The sequence below is a fragment of the Larus michahellis genome, chromosome 4, assembly GCF_964199755.1.
Source record: "Larus michahellis chromosome 4, bLarMic1.1, whole genome shotgun sequence".
In the NCBI taxonomy this organism is placed as follows: Eukaryota; Metazoa; Chordata; class Aves; order Charadriiformes; family Laridae; genus Larus; species Larus michahellis.
This window is the reverse complement of record NC_133899.1, coordinates 62641697-62658592: the sequence shown is the minus strand read 5'-3', so window position 1 is coordinate 62658592 and position 16896 is coordinate 62641697.

The window sequence follows — 16896 nt, the reverse complement described above, 5'->3', positions numbered from 1 at the left end:
TTTCTTCTCTTAGGGCTAGATTCAAACAGAGATTTAGGAGTGTATAGCCTGAGATATCACAAGGCCTGAGTCCCAAGTGTAAGGAGCATTACCTGCCAGACAGGGATATCTTTCATTTGACATTAGGACAGAAAAGATTTGGACTCCTTATAATTTGGACCATTTGTTTTACAAGTACTTGCCCTGGCTAGATTCCAAGTATCACTAAGAATGGAGTTAAGGAAGTGAGGAAAGAGACTTCAAAGAGTTGAAGGATGCCCTCTCATGAAGACTGTAGATATCCTGAATTTAATTCTCTGCTTAAACATAGCTTTCCTTCATTATCTTGACACATCAGAGTTTCTGCTTCCTTTCCTTGGAGTTTAAAGAAAAGAGAAGGATTGATGACTGGGGGGTGGGGAATAAGTGTACTTTTCAGAGAGCAATCCTATGAAGGCATCTTCAGGGTTGTCAGGTGTTCAGAGTTTTTGCTGGGGAAGAAAAATAAGGACCTGAGAAAGCTAAGAGGCTGGGCTGTGTGAGAGAGAGTAGTGTAGAGATGATAGTGGAAGTGAAAAGAAAAAAAATGACTAATGGAGCAGTGTGGCTAGACAAGTATGTGGACTACATTAGGAATGGAGAGAAAAAGTCTGCGGAGAAGAGACTATAGAAGTTGACAGGTGATTGCTTGAGGTCCTAAATGATATTAGAGTTCTTCTAGCGGGCGTGCTGGATCTGTCTCTTCCTCTGCCTTTTGTAGCTCTGGAACTAATTTTACAGATTAAATAAAGTACTTTGTCAACTCGGTGTGTCTGGCACTGCATTTGTAAATCCATCTTTTCTATTTCAGTCAGGCATGACTGGGTGAACAACCTCTATAACTAAAAGAAGTGACATGAATAATTCTCCCTTGAAATAAGGTCAATTTTATCCTCATGTGACTTGAGCTGCGTGGAAGGAACAAAGACCTACATCAACCCGCTGCTATTAGCAACACTGGGTGCAGACATATTTTGTCATAAGTCTCAGCTAATAATTAAAGAGTCATTACGATTATCTCAGTTTTTACAAGAACCACGGTATTCTTCATAGAAATGTATTTCAGCATTCAATTCACCTTGGGGTGAAAGAAATTTCGTCATTACAAAGCAATTTTTATGTTAAGCCCAAAGCTCTGCGTTCATAGTGCACATTTACTAAAAAAGTTGCTAGTGTTCATATTCTGCTTGGTCTTTGTCATCATAAAGTCTAATCTTTTCTTGTCACATTAGGATGCAGGTCATGGAATTTTTTTGTTTGTTTGTTTTCTGTTCTTTTGTGTACTTTTGACTTCCATTTCAGTGTATAACATAACAAAGTTAAACTACTGTTGTCAGCTACCTCTACTATATATATAATATTTTAAATGCAAAAAAAAAGGTAATGGTTGGTGCAGACTGCTGCTGTTTTCAGACAGCACCAGAAAGGAATGCGGTTTTTTAAAATATACAATCTTAATCTGTCTTAATTTAGTGTGGAAAGCTTATTTTGTCTTTACCACAAAAAGAAACGGACAGTTCTGTAGATGTTTTTTTTCTACAGAATGATAGAATAGCAGCAGTGGCCATAAAATAGAAAAATGTAGTATGTCTTAGTAGTAGAAAATGACAATATCTTTAGTAAAAGGAACTTGCATAGGTTTTTCTTTGGTTGTTAAAGGTATCCTGCATTAAACAGTAAGTAATCTCTTTAGGAATGCTTAAGTTTCCTGTTTCACTGCCATATTATACTTCTGCTTATCTGTCAGTAAGAGTTCAAATTCTGCACCATGTCCATCTAAATCTACTTAGAGAAAAGAATGATAAAGCAGGTGTATTACACTGGAAGACCTACATTATTTTTTTATCTTCCTTACTTAACTGTAACCGTTCTCAACATAAATTAAATAGTGTGGGTAGGAGAACTTGTCTTTCTCATGTATACTGATTTTTCAGATCTATGTATAATATTAAATCCATGCTATACAGCTTTTACAAACATACCACCAGCTTCAAAAGCATAAGACTTTAAAAATAGCTTGTGGAAAGCTTACGATCTACTATCGAATCATCATGAACATTCTCTCAACCATACGGTCCCTTTTGTTCAGCGTGGAGGAATGTTACTTAAGAGGTTTTTTATCAGTTGATGTTTTGGTTCAACTTTTTCAAAATCCGCAGTTATTAATGGTATCTCTTATCCCGATTCTTAGCCCTAGCTGAGTGCTCAGTGCAGGACTTCGGACATGGGAGCAAAATCCCTTCTCCATTTATTGCCAGTCCAGATGGATGATGAGTCGATCTGGATCCCAGCCCTTGGACCTGCAGGGGTTGCCCTCGATGGCAGGGACTATGGCAGGAGCTGAGGACAGTGATGGAGCAGGTGCCTAAGCAGCACCCTTTCCATTGCCCAAAATAATGTTTGTTGACTCACAAAAGCAAAAACACGAATGAGCTATGGGAATCACGAAGTCTGCCCAGATTTTCATATTACAAGAGGTTTAGGACGCGCACCTTTGAAAGGCCTGTGAAGAGGTTGGTGCCAGTTGTGAGCAGCAGCAAGAGGCCGGGTGCTGCGTGCGTTGGAGCGCTGCACTGCGGTTATCTCAAACCAGAGGATGCGGTCGCTCCCTCCCTCCTCCTCTAAGGAGCTGGGATAAAGCAAGAAGGCAAGACCTGCATTAGCCTCGGTGGCTTCAATATTTAAGTGGTTTGGCTGACACACTATTGACTGTTTTTTGTACAGAGGAGACTATTGCCAGGTACCAGCCAGCAGGAGAGGGGAGCGTGTTAAGCACAGGAATCTGTCTGGAGTTCAGAGGACACAGTGCTGTTTTTGAAAGTGCTACCCCTTTGCACCAGTGTGCGTTAGCATATTCAAAGCTTATGCGAAGTACATACAAGGCATCTTGAGGCCTTGCAAGAGAGCTCAGAAAACAATATTCTGTACTATAGGTTTCCTCAACCTTCTCAGATTATCCAAGAGAAGGCGTCTAAAATACAGCTGGTCTGGCAAAGGTGTGGAGTAATTCGTGCTGCTGTATTATGAGAACCATTTTCTGTGACTCCCAGATTATCTCCACATCATCATATTTGACTATTCTGGTGAATTTACCAAGGCTGGGTAAAAGAAAGCAGATGGAGATACGGTTTTATATCTTTTGCTGATTTTACAATATTTGTTGGTAAACCGTTTTCATTATTGGAATCTGGCACAGGTCATAAAAGACTGTATTTGAGTAATCTTTTTTCTTTATTATTGATTTAACTGTCTTTTGCCCTGATTGCATAAATACAGCTAAAAATATTTATTTTTACATTCTGTTTCTCAGTGGTGGCCAGCTATTTCCAGTGACAGTAATTAATTTTTTGATTTTTTTTTTAAGTCTAGCAGATTGCACAGCTCTGGTTTTACTTTGCAGTCTTTCTAGGCATAGCTGTAGCCGTTAACAGCAGATTTCTGCTCTTGTATTCTAAAGGCACAGAATTCTGGCCAAACTCATCAGTCCCTTCAGTGATGTGGGAATATGACCAAAAGGCAATTTCTTATCCATTGAAAATAGGTCAGGAGATTAAAAAGGGTTGAACAAAGGCAAGGAGCCATTAACATGGGTTGGAAAGTAAACTCTAGGTACAAAAATTTATAAAACTAAATTAAAGTGGGACATATTTGATTTTAGGGAACTACAGTGATCTAAATCCTTTGCGCCTTTTGATTTATATCAGGCAGTTCACATAAGCTGGCTCCTTTGAAGATGTGGGAATTAAATTTACACATAAGCCACGTAAACTCTGTTTTTCTGAAGAATTTAGTGAATGTACTTTTCCTTAAAGCCAGTGGTCCTTTTTAACACTGCTCCTTCTTCTGGTGACAGATAACGTTTTAGTGATGAGAGAATTAGAAATAAAAAACTGAGTTAATGTCTTTTTCTTTCTTACCCAAGCTACTGCTCTGCTAAACAAATTGTTCTGCACTTTCCAGGGTCCTGCCTCCATGGTCCAACGCAAGGCAGTCAAAAATGGAACTTGCACACCCTAACCGTATTTAGACTGGTTTTCTAGAGAAGAAACAGAGTCTGATCTCTGAATATAACCTCACATCTAAACAATACAACATACTGAAGCCATTAGCTCTTTAGTGCTAAACTTAGCAATGAGGAATTCCCTAGATGATTTTTGCATTCCAGGGCTGCTACCACACAAGATTCGTGGGGACGTGAGGAAGATTCAAGATGCTTAACAAACACACATATATATAAAAATTACATTATTCCCCAAACTGCCTGGTGAACTAACATTCTCTTCTAGCATCATGAAGTAGGTCTCGAAAAATTCTGTGGTGTCACAGATGTTACTGCAGAGGAAACCACACTGGCAAGCAAGGAGGAAATAGTAACAACATTTTTGTTAATTTAACAGAATAGAAGGCTTAACCCTTTTAGTGTTAGAACAGGGTCTGATGTTTTATATTAAGTGTTTTCATCCATGTCCAGTTGTTACTACTTTTCCCTTGGAAAGAGATTTGGGAGAGACTGTCTGGAAATTTCACATAGGCTCCATTTCATTCTGTCCCCAGGGCCAAACGCTACCGTATCAGAAGGTGGATCTTTGATTAGCAGAAGGACACCAGATTACAGGTTCTTTGGAATGATCTGGCTTCAGACTCTATTGATAAAATGCAGAGCAAAGTCTAGCTCCACAGACTAGAGGGAATAAACCATCTGCGATATAAGTAAGAAATAGTCATGTAATACCATTCTCAAATATATATGCAAGCAATACTGGTGGCTACCACAAGTTTGTTTCACCACTTCATGACCCAATCAGCCTTGTCAGTTCTCAGAATCACAGGACCACAGATGGTTGAAGGTGGAAGGGACCTCTGATGGTCATCTGATCCAACCCCCTGCTCAAGCAGGGCCACCTAGAGCTAGTTGCCCAGGACCACGTCCAGATGGGTTTTGAATATCCCAAGGATGGAGACTGCACAACCTCTCTGGGCAACGTTGTGCCAGTGCTTGGTCACCCTCTTAGTAAAAAAGTGGTTCCTGGTGTTCAGATGGACCCTCCTGTGTTTCAGTTTGTGCCCATTGCCTCTGGTCCTGTCACTGGGCACCCCTGAAAAGATCCTGGCTCCGTCTTCTTTGCACCCCTTCAGGTATTTGTGCACATTGATGAGATCCCCCAAGCCTTCTCCAGGCTAAACAGCCCCAACACTCTCAGCCTTTCCTCATAGGAGAGATGATCCAGTCTCTTCATCATCTTCATGGCCTGTGTCCAGTATGACCATGTCTCTCTCATACTGGGGAGCTCAAAACTGGATGCAGTACTCCAGTGTGTGATGAGGTGTGGCCCCACCAGTGCTGAGTAGAGAGCAAGGATCACCTCCCACTGCCTTTCTCATCTGTTTTCTTCCTTAAACTAGGATCAAATGCATTGTACTTTCCAACATCTTTACCCCAATTTGGTAAAAGATATTTACTCTTATAAAAAACTAAAATAACCTTTTCTTGTCAAGTTCCTAGGAAAAAAAAATGATTTAATAGCTGTAGATTGACATCTGGAGCAGGCCATTGCAATTATCTTTTCAGCCCACAGGTGCAGCAGAAACCATTGAACTTTCACAGTGGTGCTTCGTTTAGTCCCTAACTTGGGTCAAGACAGAGGACATTGGAAAATTTCTAATGCTCATTTATGTACTTCAAATGGTGGAAAATTTGTTTCTGCATTTGGTAAATTATTCCCTTTGCTGTGTCCCTTATTGCTAATCTGAAATTGAAGCTTTGGCTTCTAGCCATTGGATTGTTTGTATGCTTGTGTACCAAATTAAAGACTTTTTTCACTGTGAAGTAATACAGTCTCCTCAGGCTCCCTGTAAAGCGGGTTTTCTGCCATTCCTATCATTCTCTTGAGGCATGTTTCAATTTTTTTTTTTTACATTTTCTTTTAAAATATGGACACTGGGCTGTTCTATTCCAGCCATGATCTGTCTGCTGTTGCACGTGGTGGCATCAGGTACACCTGTACTAGCACAAGCCACATACTAATGCTTCTGTCTTTCCAAATCTACCTGGAAGTTAGCTAAAAATGCAAACTGTTGAGGTACAAGGTGGTTGATTTTGCTCACCCGGAAGATGTTATGGTGGAATGGCTGACTCTGAGCTCCCTTGTTGTGTCACAGCTCTTCTCTCCACATGGCATTGTGGAAGTGCATCATATATATGTGACCAATGTCCTCAATCTTACTCACTGCAGCTGTGTCCTCTTAGAAAAATCAGCAGTGTGACCACGCCGTGCATCAGGGTGCTGTGAGCAGCTGGGGCTCCCCTGGAGCAGGCAGACAGGACCATCCCACCGCCCCCAGCCAGGGACCAGGGCAGGCTGGGGAGCACTGCAGACAGCGATATGGCCAGGCTGAGATGTCAGGCACCAAATAGGGGCCAGGATCAGGCCCAGTGAGGGGAACCAGGGTCAGACAGCCCTCGGATGGTCAAGCCCAGGTGGAAGGCAAATGGTAGAGGCTTGTCTCAAAGCAGCTCCCACAGAAAGGGGGGTCAGCTCTTGCTGAGGATCCCAGCAGCGCTGCGGGGCAGATTCTCTGCACAGCCACCAAAGGGACCCTGAACCCCACAGACAGACCGCCGGGAGCAGGGATGCTCTTGGGGCCCTGGCAGTGTACCAGCTATCATCATAGCGGGAGCAGAGGTTCAAATACTGACTTTTGCTTTGTTTAATCTATTAATTTATTCGGCTGTCTCATTCCTGAGCCTATAACCACTTGCATGGATGAAGACTGAGTAATTAAGCCCTTTCCCATTGCCAGATCAGGATATACCCTGCTGCAATGGGAAGGATGCTGGAAGTGCCTATGCCCAGGGGTGGAGAACATACGTGAGAGGAATGAAGCTTGGGAGTGCTGTGTTTGCGAGGCAGATGTGCAATTTGGTGAATCTGGTTGTTATATTGGCCAGCAATGAAACTAAAGCCTCAGGGCACATCATGTCCTTGGGGCTGTGGATTTTCAGCGAGAAAATGTATAGGGAGACTGTAATCCCCATATGCATTCCAAGTTCCTAATTGATTGGGGGTGCTACTTTTTGTCACCCTCACCCATCTGCCAGGGAGATAACTGGGAGCTAATAACTCCCACTGGAAATATGCCAGTGCCATCAGCCTGGGCTAGAGAAGGGCATTGGGCAATTCAGGAAACATTTGGCAAAGCTGTTAGTAAGGGCTTCTCCCTTCCCCAATCACCTAGTTGATGGTAACCAAGATACTAACTGTCCCTCCCTATCTTTTCTTTTCCAGGCTGATGAAATGCGGTGTGCTTTTCCTGCTAAAGGAGGCAAGAAGTGGCAGGTAGTCACAGAGGGTGTGGATTAGGTCTGTGGAAAGCCGAGAGGCAAGCGGAAATGTCTCATAATATGCCTTAAGCTCAACAAGAAAACTACACTAGACTATATCTCCTATTTTGTTTTTGGTACATAAAGTTTGCGACGTTCACTTTTAGCATGTGGGTGATGATGGGGAACGCAGTACTAATTTTGAGAGTAAGCGGTGGTGATATAGTGTTTCCTTTTCCTAGTGGTTGTAAGGCTACACCCTGGTGCTTATCTCTACTGTCTCTATTGCTCATCTCCTGTCTATTGTTACGGTTATCACAATAAAAGGACATTGGTTTACAAAACATTTCAGCTTTATTAACAAGGTGGTGTTGTGGGATGAAGAACTCAATTGAGAGCTCCAAAGGAGGAAGAGGCAACTTGGAGTGTGATGTATGGGCTGGTGGCAATGGCCTGCGTGCCTTCAGCTCTGTAGTTCTGGGTTATATTTGCTGTGGTTGCTGGCGTATTCCCTACTATTGTTTCCAGTGTCTCTGTCTTGTGTTTCATTGTCTGGATTGCATTACAGCTGCACATCTTTCAGTACTTCTTTGCCATTCCCAGAAGGATGGCCATGCTAGATTGGAGCAGAAGCCCAGTTACTTACCATCCTCCTTGTGGCTGCAGTCGATGCTTCAGGAAAGTCCCTAATAATAAGACACTTCGGGAGGGATGCTTTCCCAGGTGTACCATCCTAACTTGCCACAGCCAACACCATAGGATTTCCTGCTTCTGTCGATGTTTTGTTGGCCTCTGGACATATGCTCACAAAATGCACACTCACCACTCTTTTTTTTTCCCTATGGTTCAAACATTTACCAGAAATTTTGCAGAGGTGTAGAAAGATATTGCAGAAATTTGCTCCTTGAGGTCACAGGTGAAGGGAAAAAACAAAGAACAGATAATTGCTCCTAGTCTTTTTATTTCCCCACTTAAAAACATATATTTAAACCTTAATTAGAGTCTTGAAGCAACCACTCCATTTAAGGCCCTGGGTGCTGAGTATTTTTTTTTTCCATACTGTGCAAGATCAGCACCTTGTAAAACTTCTCCTGGGAATACTGAGGTAAAGGGATAGGGAAGGGTAAGCAGAGGAAGTATTTAATGAAGGATGTTAAACTATTCCAGACAGAATCCTAAAGGGAATATCTTTCAAGAGGAATGCCTAAGTGGCAGGCGACAAGCTGGGAAAAAATGCAGCCAATATCTTTTACAGCCTTCTGAGAAGGTCTGGTGGAATAGTATGAGAAGCGTTTTCCTTTCTTGCTACATTCAGTTTCTTCCTCTGCTGTGCTGGCAGAGCGTTAAGCATCCTGTAAAATACTGCCTTTAAATACGTGAATGGAACAGGTTTCTATGGCTATAAGCCACAGGACCGAATGTGGCTACCTCCAGTAGGCTTCTGCCAAGCAACCTCTCTGGCTCCCTCCCTTCCTCTGCCTCTCCAGTGGTGGCTCATCACAGTATGTCTGCACTGGCAGGTCAGAGCAGAGCCTCAGTGGCCGTGGCAAGCTCCTTAGACCACTGTAACAGTACAGTATAGATGTGCCGCTGCTTCCCATCCCCTAAATAAATACTGCCATCATACCACGTTCTTCTATCGCGTGGCAAGGTAGGCAGAGCGTAGCCTGAAATCTGCATGGCACAGTCCACTAGTGACCTCAGTGTCTGAACAAAAAAGGTGGGTTTCTGATACACACACAAGGAAAGTTTGCGTATCTGTGACTGAGTTTGTAGCAGCAAAAAAGAAAATAAAAAAAAATCCTGTTCTAGTTCAAACCCACATATATTAGCTGGGAAATAATGTAATTTCATTTCTGTAAGCTATCTTAGATGTCTTTTCCCTCAGTTGCTTATATGTGTGTATCATATTTCATACCACACATACATTTGTGTAACACATTCTATGAGTTTGTTTTGTGTGCAACTATCATATAATTTACTCCTCTACTTTTCTATATGGTGGCATTACAGTAAATTATTTTCGTCATACAAATACTGCATAATACACTTCATATGGTTTAATTATGTTTCATTAATGAATTCAATCACACGCTTTAAAAAGTTCAACGAATTATTGTGTACTATATCACTGAAGTGAAAATGCTGCCATCCCCAAGCGCTGTCTTTTGCTCTTGCATTCAGCCTATGCTTTTGGCAATAATAAAGATGCCTTTTTAGGGTTATGTGAGGATAGAGGAGGCCACTCGCTGGAAATTACTGAACTGTTTTAAAAGAGGATTTTAGTGAGTTTGAAGAATCTTATGATCCATTTTCAGGAAACTGTTAGGGGGTTGGTTTTTTTAGTTTGTTTGTTTGGTTGGTTTTTTTAGGTAGTGGAGAATCAGAAAAAAAGCTTGCCAGAGAGGAAATGGAAGATGATTTAAGCACGTGAATGAGCTGGAGGAAAGACAGGATCCCCACATTTTCACTCATCCCATCTTCATCAGCTGGGAAGGCAATGTCCAGAGATGCTCACTCAAAATTTAAGTACAGTAAACATTACTTTGAATTCAAGGTTGTTGTTCAGGAATTTGACAGAGATTAGTGTGAGTATCAAATGTCTAGCTGAGTTTCCTTTCTTGTGCAGTAATAAAAGCTTAGGCGTCTGAGTGAGATTCTGGGCTCCGTCTCCGTGTTAGGATTGGACCAAGACCAATGCTGGGCATTCAGACAATTCATTGTACTTGTTCTTTGCCTCTCCGTCCAAGACAATCCATGGCTTCCTCTCTGCACCTTACTGACCACGTAGTTCATGTTCATTGACAGGGAAGAGAAGTGGGAGTGTAGCAGCTTATACTATAAAAAGCCTTTTAATATCATTGTGACTTTGGGTAATGGATAGCAGCATTCAGAAAGTTTACCAGGGACTTGACGGTTGAATGTGAGAAGACCTGCATTCAGGTGGCTGTATCAATGTAAGTCACAATTTCCACTGCTCTGATGTAGCCCACTGGGAAAGGTTTGCACTACTAGAAAAGAGTATACCAAATTATTAGCAGGACATGTCAGTGCCAGGTAGGTACAGGCATGGTGCACGCACGTCTCTACTAGAGCAAAGTAAATTCTCACAGTGTAATTCCTGTGCTTAGACCAACAATTCTTTACGATTGCATCGCTTTCTCAGCCGTGACCCTGCAAAGCAAACTTATTTTCCCTGACCTTTAAGGCGCTTTGAAAATGACTGTGGATCCCAAAGCACAAAAGAATATATTGTTTAGCCATTATATGTCTAGATATACATGCACACAGAGACCTCGATCTTATATATGTTCTTTGCTTCTTAGTGCATACGTTTACATTCACCTGCACTAAAACGTGTGTTGTTGATGTGAGACAGATTAATGGGATGATCCTCTTTTCTCTGTACAATCAGCCTATCCTTACCATCGATGCTGTAACTCCCCCTGGTCACATATGTAATAATACACATACACTCAGACAGCTTGTTGCTGAAACAGCAGCTTACTTATAAGGTGATCTTACAAATGTCAATTTATCTTTTCTGTATTTCATGGAAAAGGCGTGAGAGTTTTTAACAGAAACGTCAAGAAAAAATGAACATGAATCAATCCACTCTGTGATCAATATGTTACAATCTATTGGGATTCTGGCCTCTAGAGAAGCAATAACTCTGCCAGAAGAAATATGCTTGTTTTTCCTGAGACTTTACTGAGGTCACATGGAAGATTTCAATGGGCTTTTCATCAGGCGGTTTGTTCTTACATTTAAAAAGTGGAGTAGCTCCTGGGATATAACATGGCCTCAAGGATGGACTCCTGGGCCTCCAGGATAGACTCGTACCTAGAGGAGCAAGCCTAAAAAACACCCGTGTAATCCACCTCTCAAATTACAGCGCAATGTGGCACAGATCTCTTCAGGTGATCCCTCACCTCTAAGCCAGAAGGCATAATCACGTAATAATTCCTAATTAAGGGAGGGTGTGGTCATTTGCTAAAATCTTTGTTTGCAAAACATAAACAAGTTTTTCTTCCTTAGGGAAGAGAGAAAAGGAACAATTTTAAGGCTGTGGTTTTTTTTTTTTTTCTTATTCATGTCATAACGTCAGACCACAGCAGTACAGGTGAGAGCCCAGATGAAGTTTCCGTTCACCACCACACAATGGGAAAACAGGCTTAGCCATGGATGTTCTCTGAGTGTTTTTCTCTTCCTTCCATACACACAGAAAAAACAGATATTTTTCTCTGAAAATTGCTAAAGAATGAATCATGTAGAGGCTCACTTACCATAGTCGTAAAGCCATGAACGTGTGCCTAGCTGCTCCAGTCTCTGCATGAGGCAATTACCTGGTATCTGCTCAAATTATCTTCAGTCAAGGTAAGTCTTCACTGAAGATATTCGCTGCCTCCATCTGGTTTGGGCACCCACATTCCCAGAAGTGGTGTTGCTCTGTGGTCTCCAGGCTTGACCTCCCTTGAGGTTGCTATTGAACCTCTGTTGGGATTTTGGCAGTAAATAACTACTTACCTTCTGACTTGTAAATCCCCGGAAAGGCAATGAAGGGACTGCAAAGTGAGATTGATCTGATTATTAAGTAAGAATGACTTTTTGCACTGAGCCTAATTACTGCAATTTCTGTGCAGGAAGGGCAACTCAAAAGATCCTTCATGGAAAAAAGTTTATGTTGTGGGAAAAAGTGTCCCTCTTGAAAAGCAGATTATGGTCACCATCTCTAGGGGGTTTATTTGGACATATCAGCATCCTGACATGCTAACATTTCATGGTCAAACAGGCAGTGAAAGAAATAATTTAACATCAGCCTCTATGGATAGATGATGAAAAACATGAATTAAGGTCAACTAATCCATTGTGACAATGAATTAGGAGTGACTGGAACCTTGCTTTGGCCACAAGATGAGTTGTAGGAACAGCGGCTTGTCTACTAAAAATGCTTTAAATGTATATGAATTAAATAATAATTTAAAAAATCAGCATTTTAAATAAATGGTGACATCCTTTGGTTATAATATTTTTCACTCCTTTTGCTTTTATAACTAATTAGGCAAGACAGTCATTCCACAAGGTCTTTCTCCATTAAACCCCCTTATCTACCAGTTAAGTCACCATCTGCTCCCTGCAACACACAGATTCCTTTTCAGTTTTCCCACAGGCCATTGTAAACCACAATAAAAAAATAATTTGAATACTTACGAGAAAAAATATTGACAGTATCTTTTTTCCACAATACTTAAAGAGTCTGCTTTTACACACTACATGAAATCTTGGATTTTCTTTTCTGCAGTGCCTTCTGAAAGGTTCACCGGGGAAAGATACTACTGGCTAGTTGGAAACAGCAAAATATGTTTGAAAAGGCAGGTTTCAATTACAAGTAGTGGGTTTTTTTGTTGAGCTGCATGTGTTTTGTGAAATGTGATGTCAGTTGCCCAGCAAAGAGAGTGGGAGCCCCATGGCAGAAACGGTAAAACCGTGTCCACCCTATTCAAACATCAGGACAAGGACTTTGAGGTTTAGGAGGAATAACGTAGCATTTGCCCAACATGAGCTGAAAGCCATGCAGGCATGATTCATAGCTACTGTGAATTCTGCTGTTAACTTTTAACTTACAGTAATCACCTAATAACATTGATTTTTGTTGCTATTATGTGGCTGGATAGCTTGCTATCAGCTCTTGAGGCAGAAAAAAAAATTAAAAGGAAAAAAAAATTGCTTATCAGGAAAACAAATGTGTGAACAAGAGGTAGCCACCACCAAGAGCGCATGAGTGCATGCATCCTCGGAAGTGCATGAGTGTCAAGATCTTAATTAAACTTTATTTACACAAAAAAGCCACGAGGGTGTTTGGAACTGTGTGGAAGACAAACTGACAGCAATTTTCTTTTAAGGATGGCACTACAACTATTTATATGTGTTATTTTTAATTATTAATTTTATAACTTGATATGAACATGCATTTTACATTTTATGCAGCCAAAGTAATACTCAGGCAGTACTTGCTCAGAATAACATCGGGCAAATGTCCTACAAAACAGATGAATTTTATTAGAAATATTAATTTAAGAGAGGAAAAACAAATCTTTGATATAAGTTTTATTAGCAAGCCATTTAGAAGAGAATTTAGGGAACAGTACTTACATGGTTCTGCACTAGGAGGAAAAATTGCTTTAATTAGATATGGTAAGTGATCAATTCTGCATGCTATGATTAGGAGGACAGCTCTAGTAATTATATATACAATAAGATGTCCAAGTCCATGAACATCTGTTCCTAGTCATCAAATTCAGAATATAGAAAAAGGTTACATTTGTATTCATTTTGTATCACAGAAACCCAAATCCAAAATATTTTATTGTGATCTTTATGCAAAAATGTTGAATCTATTTTTAATAAAATTTTAAAAAGCAAAGTATATGCCATATTTTCATTAACATAATCAACAAAATCTTTATGATACAGATACCACATTATTTATGTCCTGGTTATACACAACATGTATAATCAGTATTTGTTAGAACTTTTTTGACAGAATAATAGTATTGGTACAACTACTGGTGTGGATATAATTACAGCAATATGAACGTGCCTTATATTTTATAGGATTTATTCTCCTTCTGATGCAAAGAAAGTCTATATACTAGTATAAAGCACCTTTGTAGGAATATGAATGCACTAATACTTGTAGGATAGAAGAGAAAGAGCAGAAATACACTGCTTTAATTGTCTTAAGCAATCTAGAGGAAGACATTTTGACTTCTCACTCAGGCAGTTTAAAAAAAATCTTGTTTCTTCTTGTTTGTTTAACTTGGATTATACCGCATTCTAAAGTTAAAATGTATAATCACTGAGACCCTCAAAAATTTGAGTCCCCTCAAAATAGAGACTTCCTAAATAAAAAGGCAAAGAGATGCAATAAGATACCCTCAAAAATTTGAGTCCCCTCAAATAGACACTTCCTAAATAAAAAGGCAAAGAGATGCAATAAGATAAAGCAATCATCTCACCACCCATCCATATCGAAGACAATATTTTTGTAGCTGTATTGATCATAAAGATGTAAGAAGAACCAGAATTGTGATTTTCTTCCCTTATATGGTCTTTCACTGCTTCTCTGTTTCAGCAACTTAAAAAAACCAAACCTACAAAGGAAAAACCCAACAACAAACCAACCCAGACGACTCCACTATCTTACTGGCATTTCAGCAGGACACTACCTGCTGAAAGCCAACTGCAATTTTCATTGCCAGCTAGAGATTTCCCAGAAATGAAGTTTGCCTGAACTGACAATTGCACAGTGGAGGCTTTAATTATAAAATCCAGCTAATAAACTACTGCTTATACTAATAGAACTGGAAAAGTGGAAAGTCTGATCCCTAAAATTGTCCATCACCAAAGATCCTCTTTCTTTTTGTTTTTTTTGAGAAAGTGGATTTTTGTTTACATCGTATACTTATTTCTTCTTTTCCTTTAAGCTGTGGCAGAACTAGAAATGTGAAAACTCAACAACTGCAAACCAGCAGGGAAGATAACTTAAACACTGTATTTCTGGCTTTCTTCTTCTTCACCTATATTGATATTAAATGACCAGTTAATGTCTTTGAGAAAGAAAAGACATAGGAAAGATTTTGAAGCCTGGTCCTTTCAGTAGAAATCTCTTTAATGTTGAGAAGTTTGATTTCTGGTTTGTCAAAATTTATGTTTCTGAGGGCTCTCCGACTTGATAGCTTTGGCAATGCAGCTAACTCAGCTATGGCTCCAGTCTTCTGATCGGTGGATTATTGCTTTCCTGGACAGATTCTCTATTTTGTTACAATGCACCATTTGGGGCAGACTTATTTCTCTGTCATCAGGATTTACTGTTTAATCTCAGAAACACAGAGATACAGTTGGTAGCAAAGGATATAGTTTCTGGGGAGGAATATCTGTTTAAAAGGGAAATCAGTTTTAAGGTAATGATAGTGTTACTTATGGTAATTTTCTATTTATTTTCAAATGTAAGTACTTGCCCTAGATGTAGTTCTTAATTTATCGCTCCAAATCAAAAAGGTAAGACAAACCTCTCTTAAACATGGAAATATATATATGTGAATGTCTGTACAGTCAGATTCTGAAAAAGATGTTGACAATTTAAAAATCATTGAGTCTTTGTTTTAGAAAAATATTATACTAGCAAAGTTTACTGCTTTCCCTTGTTTGCACTATTTACTTAACTCATCGGACTTCTCTGTTTACATAATGAAAGTTTCAATAGTTGCCTTTTTTCCTTATAGCCATACTTACTTCCAAGTTCTTGATAGTGTGATAGTTGAGAGCCATGAAATTAACTGCCAAGTGCTATATTGTCAGACTGCGCATTAATTGCATTTACTGTGCAACTTTGACTGCTCCACTTGCATTCTGCTCGCTTGCTAACTCCCTGCAGGACAGTTGTGAACACCCCACAGCTCTTCAAACAGCTGGCAGCGTGCCGCAAACATCCATTCCTACAGAAGAGATGCACAACAAGCCAGGAAAAGCTGCAAGTTTAAGATTCGGAATATCTCAGGGACTGCTGGAACAAGATAGGGGCACTTAATCCCATCAGGAAGCTGGGAATCTCGCTCCCTAAAGGGAGTACAGTAGCAAGCTTTAGAAAAGCTTGGAGAAAGCATTCAGTTGTCACCGATGCTAGCTGACCTCCCTTAGCACTAACAACTTATAAAGTGTTGGTTTTCCCCAAGAGCAGGATTTGGAAGCTACTTACTGGTGCCGCAAGTTGACACGTGTTAACAGCCTACTATAAACAAGGCAATCGTGAGTCAAAGCCTACCCTGAAGTTTTATCACACGTTAACTAACTCTGAACCCTGGTGCAGGCCAGATAACTGTGGCAAGGGAGGAAAGGTACCAGCCAGGGCTGCGCTATCGAACCTTCAGCCCTGCCCAGAGGCGTCAGTCCCGATGGTTCTCGTCCTTCCAGCGGGTCTCGTGGCACCTGACCCAAAACAGTTCAATTCACCGACCTGCTAGACAATGACTCTTTCTTTATTGTTTTGTTTGGGATTTCTTTTCTGCCACCTTAGCAAACGGGATCAGCTGTGGAGGAGTCCAAAGTGTGCCAAAGCAAGTGCAAAAAGGGGGTGGGTGGGAGAAGGTGTTGAACAAGTTGCTAGATCAGCTCAAGCCGTAACACATACCTTTGCCCTCACACCTGCTTTCAGTATGACATAATATTAAGGGTGCTGACAAAGGAGCTCCGCCAAGTCTCGCTGTTGTAGTCGGAGGAGGCACCACACCAAAATATGGCTGCTCTGGCAGGAGTTGCTGCCTGCGCAACAGGCAGAGGAACGGGCGGGTACCGGTGTCTCAGCTGCTTCTGTGTAAAACTAAGCCCCCAGTAACGGTGGGTTCAAGGCTCTGGACTTTGCACTTTTGAAGTGGTGGAGGCAAAACCCACACATTCCCCTCTGTCAGCCCTGGGGAGGAGAGGTGGAAACCTCCAGCAGAGGGGTGGGAAGGGCAGGTGGGGTTAGCGGCCTCTCAAGGAGTCGTGGCAAGGTGTGC